This window comes from Bidens hawaiensis, unplaced genomic scaffold, assembly GCF_021521415.1.
Source record: "Bidens hawaiensis isolate Kalapana, Puna unplaced genomic scaffold, B.hawaiensis_p1.1 tig00014095_1, whole genome shotgun sequence".
NCBI classification, from domain to species: domain Eukaryota; kingdom Viridiplantae; phylum Streptophyta; class Magnoliopsida; order Asterales; family Asteraceae; genus Bidens; species Bidens hawaiensis.
Window position 1 is genome coordinate 604258 of NW_027492212.1, and position 8227 is coordinate 612484.

The 8227-nt window shown below is 33.7% G+C and overlaps 1 pseudogene; it reads right to left on the reverse strand.

Annotated features, from left to right (window-relative positions):
• Window positions 1-5908: 5908 nt before the first annotated feature.
• Window positions 5909-6669, reverse strand: LOC143545883 (zinc finger protein ZAT10 pseudogene; annotated as a pseudogene).
• Window positions 6670-8227: the final 1558 nt, after the last annotated feature.

Below are 8227 nucleotides of genomic sequence, written 5' to 3' on the forward strand. Positions count from 1 at the left end.
CAATGGTTAAGGGATCATGACTCATCACAGCATCACGGAAAATGATTGGTAAACCGCGAATGTATTTCTGAATGCCGCGGTTGTCGGGTTACAAGGTGAGGTACGATTCGGCTAAGTTCACGGAAACGGTTTGAGTAAGTAGAGTTATCCCCACCAACCTGTTTGAGTTCCCAAAACTCAGTCTCAAGTCTTTGCAGTTCGTGTTCCGGACAGAATTCCTTCTTCATTGCCTCCTTAAGTTCTTCCCAAGGCATTGATACGACCAAGTCAGACCCTTGGTCATTCCTCAGGGCATTCCACCATATGACAGCTCGACCCTCGAACTTGCTCGAGGCGAACTTAGTTTGTTTGGCGTCCAGACATTCACAGTGGATGAAAATATTTTCCATCTCTTCAAACCATTGCAGCAATTTGGTGGCGTTTTCCTCACCAAGAAAGGATGGGGTTTTAGTGCTCAGGAAGTTGCGGAAATCAGAATTGTTTGATGCGGCCGAAGTAGCAGATCCATTGGAGTTGAGGCTTTGGATTTGAGTGATGATTGTGGGCATTGCAGCAGCAAATTCCTTTGTGATCCTAGCAGCCAAGCGGCTATCATGAGAACTAGAGGAACGTTGATGAAGACGATGATTTCTTAGTGACGACATTCTATAAGGATCAAAAAATGAGGATTTGTAAGATGAAGGATAAATTGAGGAAATCATAAGAATAGTAAAATGTTTAATTATGTAAAAATAATAATGTTGTCGTAAGAAGTTAGGGGATTTGCACCACAAAGATTAAATGTAAAAGATTATAAGATGAGGGGGGTACATTGCGTAAATAGTTGTTAAATGATGTAGTCAATAAGTTTAATGTGTGAAGACTACATAAGGAGTTAAGTCAGTTTAAAATTAATTTGTTTAAGTTAAATTTAGATTAAACCAACGAAATATAAACTGTGTGTTGGCCTCCCATGAGCTTTCCATGGCAATTTGAATGGCCCAACGAAACTAACGATTAAAAGCAACTGAGTTGGACATCCCATGAGCGTTACATGGAAATTTGATTGTCCCAACTAATTAACGAATTAACAATGCAATGAGTTTGTCGGCCCAATGAGCGTTACATGGCGTTTTAACCGACCAAACTAAATAACGAACTATCAAAATAAAATTTAGGTAGTCGGAGTATCTTGTGAACCACCAGGTTTGATTACTCCAACAAAAATACGAAAACAAGTTAAGAAATGGATAGTCGGGATTCCCGACTAACCACTTAAAAGGTTACTGAATTTAAGCCACGAACCACCGTGAATTCGGTTTAAAAATATTATAAGGAATGCAACCACTAATGTGGTCACGGTTGACAGCTTAGGGTGTCAGTCATATGGCATTCATGGGTCTCGCTCGGGTCCATAGGGTTGAGTATTGTGGTCAGGTTATCACCCAGGTAAGGATTAGCGTCTTACCTTTGGTTCTTGGAACCGTTTTGACAGTGCCCAACTCACAGTTTCTCACCCTTTTTCATATGATAGGGACATGCCACATAACCTAGCCCTAAGGAGAACAAGCAAAAACAACAGGTGGGAATTCTTAAGGAATTTCCCGAAAATAAAAGCAATCTAATTTTCGAAAAGTTTTCCTTGAATGTTGAGGCATAGCCTCGGAGTTTGTGTGTGTGTGCATAACAATAACTAATAAATAATCATTAAATAATTATTTAAGAAAGCTGTAACAATTTAAAATAAAACACATAAAGGTAAACAGATAGGCACGTATAGGGCTCCTAAACAAGTGTCTAAGGCAATTTCAAACGACCTATCTTAAACCTTCGGCTCTGATACCAATCTGTCACACCCCAACCTACGGCGGAAATTCCGGGGCGTGAACTGATTATCACAGCTCTCAAGGTTACTATCATGCATTATTAAAAGTGTCGATATCTATTAAATTAATTTTCAAATAACAATTATCCATACAAAATTCAAATACACAAGTACATATATCAATCAATAACAATATATCTCATTAAGTTTTCTTCTAGCATAAATCCTTAAATGATCTTGTACTTCACATCAAACGAATACCTGCATATGCGTTGAAAATAATATAGTTTTGTCAACACAAGGTTGAGTGAGCAACACACCAGTTCAAAGTATAAATAAAAATATGTATTTGCAACAAGTCATATGAGAATAACAAAATAACCAAATGTGCAAGTATAACTGAGATTTTGAGAAACACAAAGCTATAACGACTGGCGTATGATCATACTAGACTGAGATTATGTTGGACCACTCCGAATGCGAAAGCATACAAAGCAAATAAGCACATAAACAAGTAAGGTATAAGTTGTTAACACATAAGACAAAGTTGCAGTTTTGTGTATAAGTATATATGAGAAATCCAATTTACGCATATGTCCCCAAAACGTGAGAAAACGAGTAAAATAGGGGAATGTGGTACTCACCTCGAAGACGAACAAAAGTGATTAAGATAATGAGAATGTGGGAAATCACACGCGAATGTTAAGCCTAGAAGAAAATGAGAGTAAACAGACAATCTAAGTATATGAACTAGATAGATTCATGAAAACTCGATAATTAAGTTAATATTACATCCTTTTAATCACAATTAATTTAATAAAGATATTATATGTAAAATTATTAATTTATTAAATTATATATATAAAGTATATTTATAATGATTTATCATACATATAACAAGTAAAATTTATCTTTTAAAGTATTATTAGTTTGTTAAATTAATTATTAAAATATTCTATCATATAAAATACATCTTAAAACATTGTTAGTTTTATAATTATATGTATATATAAATTTACTTAAAATTTATATATATTAAAACATAAATATTAATTTATATGCATATACACATATATGTTTACATATACGTATATACACGGACAAAAGATGTGAGAAAACAAGTGTTTTATTGTCGGTTTTCAATAAAATAGTTTTAATTAATTATTATTATTAAATATATGTTTATTAATTGATTTAAAAGAAAATAAACAAAACAGATGCTAAAAATACGGGGTGGCAGGGGGTCGAACCCGCGACCTGCGATCCCAAACCCAAAGTCTTAACAAGCTGCGCTACCCAGTGAATGTATCATAAACAAGAAACCCAATTTTATAAACAGAAACAGATTGAACCAGTTTGATCAAAACCCTAGCAACTTGATTTGATCGAATCCGTTATAGTTAATCAAAATTACGATGGGGATTTTATTCAACATGAAATCGAGATCAAAACCATATAAAACAATTACCTTAACTCGCTTGATTTGATGATGGACGTGATCCAACAGATGTCGGCCAAAAAGCTTACGAACGAGCAAGTAAACGTGAAAGTTAATATAATTAAGTATAGGGTTAGTGAAGGCTACGGCTTAAGGAAGCTAGGTGTGAGTTTAATTGTAAAATTATAATCGTTTATATAGAAAACGAGATTAGGGTTCAAAGCGTGGATAATAAGCTACGACCCAAGTTCTAGAACCTTCTAAACGTAATTGAATGAGGGATTATGGCCGGCTAGATGTGAATTAGGGTTTAGGAACACCTAATTAAACGTTGGTTGATGGATTTGGGCTCAAGAACAAGTTAGGGTTGATAATTAAATCAATTTGGGTTCGGGTTGGGTTTGGATCCAAGTGTAAACGGGTTAGATGAAAAAAAAAATGAATAATAATATAACATACATTTATTTAATAACGATTAAGTAATAAACATGCACTAACTTTATTGATTAAAATAATCCGAATAACAAAACGGGTCGGGTTCTAGTTCGTAAATCCAAACGAGAAAAACCGGGTTATTACAACACCCCTACGATGGAATCGAAAACACGGATTGTTTGGGAGTATCATAAAAAGGTTTCGCATCAAAGATTATTTTATTCATAATAAATCTTATGGTAAAAGGTGTAGAGATTACTCTTTCACCATCATATCCTTTTTTTGTCGTTTCTATCGTTCTTTTCTTGTGGATAAGAATATTTAATCATGTTAACTTGAATAAGTAATTCTTCACAAATACTACCTGACAGCTGGTATAAAAGAGTTTTATGTTGCAGCTCGAATGCGTCAATGAAATATCATGAGGCTGAGGTTACTGGTCGGATGATAACATTTTTGCTCATTTCTTAAAACAGGTCAAAATGGTGCATGTATTACAGCATAGTGCTTGCATAGATGTGTGATTACTTTTCTTTGATATTGAAACTTTTTTGTATTATGGACGGCAGTATAAATTTTTAGTTATATAACAAACGACAACTAGAAAAATGTGGCTAGCAAAGAAGTCGGGACATATTTATAAGCATACGTATGATGTTGGTGTATAAAAGAATATCACTATGGTACCGCCTCCTTTTCATTTTGTATATTTTTCTTATTACGCAAAGCTACATTTATTTATGCGAGATGTACATGTTGATTTTTTGCTTTGTTACTGACAGATTTTGGGCCCACACGTTTTGAAATGGCTATGGTTGTCTGCAACGAGTAATGCCAAAGATGGAACGAGCTTTCCTACTGTACATGATAGCTTATAATGTCATTAATATGCCATATTTAATATATTTTTTTATAAGTTTTGTTAATTTTTGAAATGTAACATGATAATGGAGTCAATAGGTGATGAGGTTATTGGTGTTAGTGTTTGATTTGTTTGTGTTGTTTTGGATTTTGTGTCACTCATTAGCTTAGATGAAGATTGTTGCTTTGAAGTCAGAATATTTCAAAGTGTTTTGTTGGATGAAATTCAAATTATAGACAAGAATCGCAGGTAAAGGTGATAGCTACATGACGAACAAAGATTGACTATTTTTGGTTTGGTTTATCAGGCTATGTGTCGTAGATGGACTATATTGGGGACGAGTTTTGATACGTAGCGTAATGTCAACAAAGGAGCTATTTCATTTATTGATGCATATAAACAAACCTATCCTAAGACAAAGAGTCAATCTATAAACTTAAATCCAACGCTACTATAAATCTATCCATCTCAACTGAAGTAATCCAAACATAAGTTATTGATTGCATATAACCTTTAATACAAATTCTATAAATCAAAGTTTACATTTAAGTATAAACCTAATATAATAATCGAAAACCATACATATTTTAATATAAAAAGTTATATATTTATAATAATATAAAAAAAATTCTTAATAAAACCGCGTAATACACGGTCTAAAAGCTAGTTATATATATTTATAGAATTTGAACTTTGGTTTCTTATAATTACACTTTGAACATGTACAGTAATTAATCATTGTTTATTCAAGCAAATACAATCATCATCTTGACCCTATCCTACTCAAAGCTACTTCAAGTGTTTAACTATCATACTTTTTGTACAAGAATCAACAATTGCAACTTAACCATAACCAACGCTTTAATTCGTTGGTTGACTTTTCTTCTTCCTAGCCAACTTCTAAGTTCAATGTATTTTAAACTACCATAACCGAAGGACTAAAATACTAAAATCACTAATCAAGCGTGCACTACTACATCATTTCTGGTTAGAATTCGCACATAATTACCAACCAAACCACTAAAAAGAAAAAGATAAATATTTTAATTATAACCGTTACCGACTAAATTCGAAACTCGTAAATGCTCGACAAATATAATCATCGACGACGGATTACTGACGGACATCACCCATGTAACCAACTTAAATTTGATATTTTTCTTTTTAACCTTTTTCCAATGGGATATTTTATATTCGTAAATTCATTTATAAATAATAAATTCAACTTCAACTCTCACTAGTCACTACCCAAACACCACTATTATACAAAGAATTGAACAACTCCACTTAATTTCCTAATCTAATTAACAAAATAATAAATCCAAACACTCAAAATCTGTGTATACTAATCAATCAAATTATCCAATAACTAAAACTTATTATCCGAACCAAACAGCCGGAATTTTTTAGCCCGGTGAGGGCTCTCCACCTCATCATCGTTTAAAAACATTTTCGGGCAAGGCCGGGAGGTTCAAGTCAAAGCCACGTTGACTATGATTAGACACTGGTACCTTCATAGTGATACCTTTTATGTCCACCCAACGCTTGTCCCCTAGGAAAACACCTATGACATATAGAACACTCATGACTCTTCCCACCACTTGTTGAGGTTGTTACAACAACCAACGACAACGACTGCTCCACGTCAGCTTTACCAGCCCCGGTTATTATTATTATTTTTCCTATGGCTAGCTTATGTCCACCAGAGCTTGATAAGATCCAAAACCCTTGTTACACACGTTACACTTGTAAAATGCCTCGAGTCATCAGGACAGTGATCATGATCACGTGATCATGATCACGTGTGTTGCCACGTGCTAGAAGCATGAGGCAGAGAGCAAGGTATTGTTCTTCGGTGTCGATGCGTGGTTGTTTGGATCGTTTGCCTTTGGTCCATGATTCATGGAGATGGTTAGAGGTTGGAGTTGGAGAGTTTAGAGCTTTCGAGTGCCATTGAATTGAAGTTGTGAAGGATAGGATGAATGAATATATGGTGGAATTGGGTGGGTGTATATAGAGTGAAGGTATAGGGGTAGAGTGTGGAGAAGTTGAGTGACAAGTGGTGCAAGTGTAGTCGGTTATGAAGCTTTGCGTGTTGAAGTCACTTGTGTGCGTGTGATAAACGGCTGGCTACCCAACTATCTCATAAATAAATAAATAAATAAATAGACAATAATAAACAACTAAGTCTTGCTTTCCAAATTAATAAGATCAGAAATAAGTGTATGCATACATACCATGTCATTAAAGCTATCGGGTGGTTTACCCAAGTACTCATTCAACCAATTAATAGGATAGTGTCATCTTAATTAAAACGACCCGGCCAAAACTATCCAATTTAAAAGGGTGGTAACCTTAAGTACCTACTCAATAATTAACAATGGATAGTGTCACCTCTCATCATCCCAAACCATCCCAATACTAGCTATCGAGTTCCAATACCCGCTCCAACTACCCACTCCTTCTACTCGGATAAAAGGGAAAGGGGGGATACCACCCTAGAAATCGGGAAAATCGTATATAGAGTTATACTGTGATTTTAGATGTGATACGTATGTCAGTCTATTAACCTTTCATCATTTTCTCTTTTACTATGTATGTGTATATCTTCAAGATATTTGTATAAGTGCTTACGTTGTTATTGTAGTAACTAAAAATTGGTTTTATAGTGAATGTGTTTTATGTATATAAACAAGGTTAGATACTCGTGTACAAACACAAGTTTAACAAATTTAATTTATAAACATTCGAAATATAAATAAAAAGAAGTCTTGATAAACAATTTGAGCATTAAGTATAAAAGGTACAAACATACATTCCGGTAAAATAATATATATATTTTTTAATAATACATTTATCACAAAAACATGCAAAATATTAAATGATCGAACACAAAATAAATGTTTGTTAAAAAATTAAGTGTGAATAATAAATACAATAATGCATAATCAACCCAATTCTAGAATATTGAATTAGTTGGTCTTCTAAAATGGAACCGTACTTCGACCATTAAAAGTTGGTGCAATTTATAAAACTGTTTGCCAAGTACTAGGGGTGTTTGCAGTCCGGTTTTGACGGTTTTAGGTCAAACCGTAAACCAAACCGTTAGTAACGGTTTTTTTATTCCCAAAAACCATAACCGAACCGTTGAACTTTAAAACCGAACCAAACCGAACCGTTAATAACGGTTTGGTTCCGGTTTGGTTTCACGGTTTAGGCTTTTTAAGGTTAAAATAATGAAATAGAAAATGCTTGTTAATCAATTTCATTGCATAATGCATATCGTGCTTCCATTGCAGGGCCTTATAAGCACCATGAAATTGATAGGGAAACAATCATTTAAAGCTTGTTAAACTAATTCATTAAAGCTTTTTCTTTTTTCCTTATGTGTGTGTTGAATGAAATGTCAAATGATAAAAGCCATTTTGTTAAATAAAACAATTTCTTTTCAAGTGTAATAATCTTGAAGTTTTATTTATATACTTGTTTAAACTTCACTGTTATGTAGAACAAGAAAAAAGAATCAGTAGAAGCAATTGAAGCAGATACATAGGAGAACAAACAAAATATTATACAAATAGATCACTAAACCAGTCAAATTTTAGACAATCAAATACCTATAATATACAATATAAAAAAGATTAAATAAATTAATATTGCACGGTCCGGTTCGGTTTTATACGGTTTG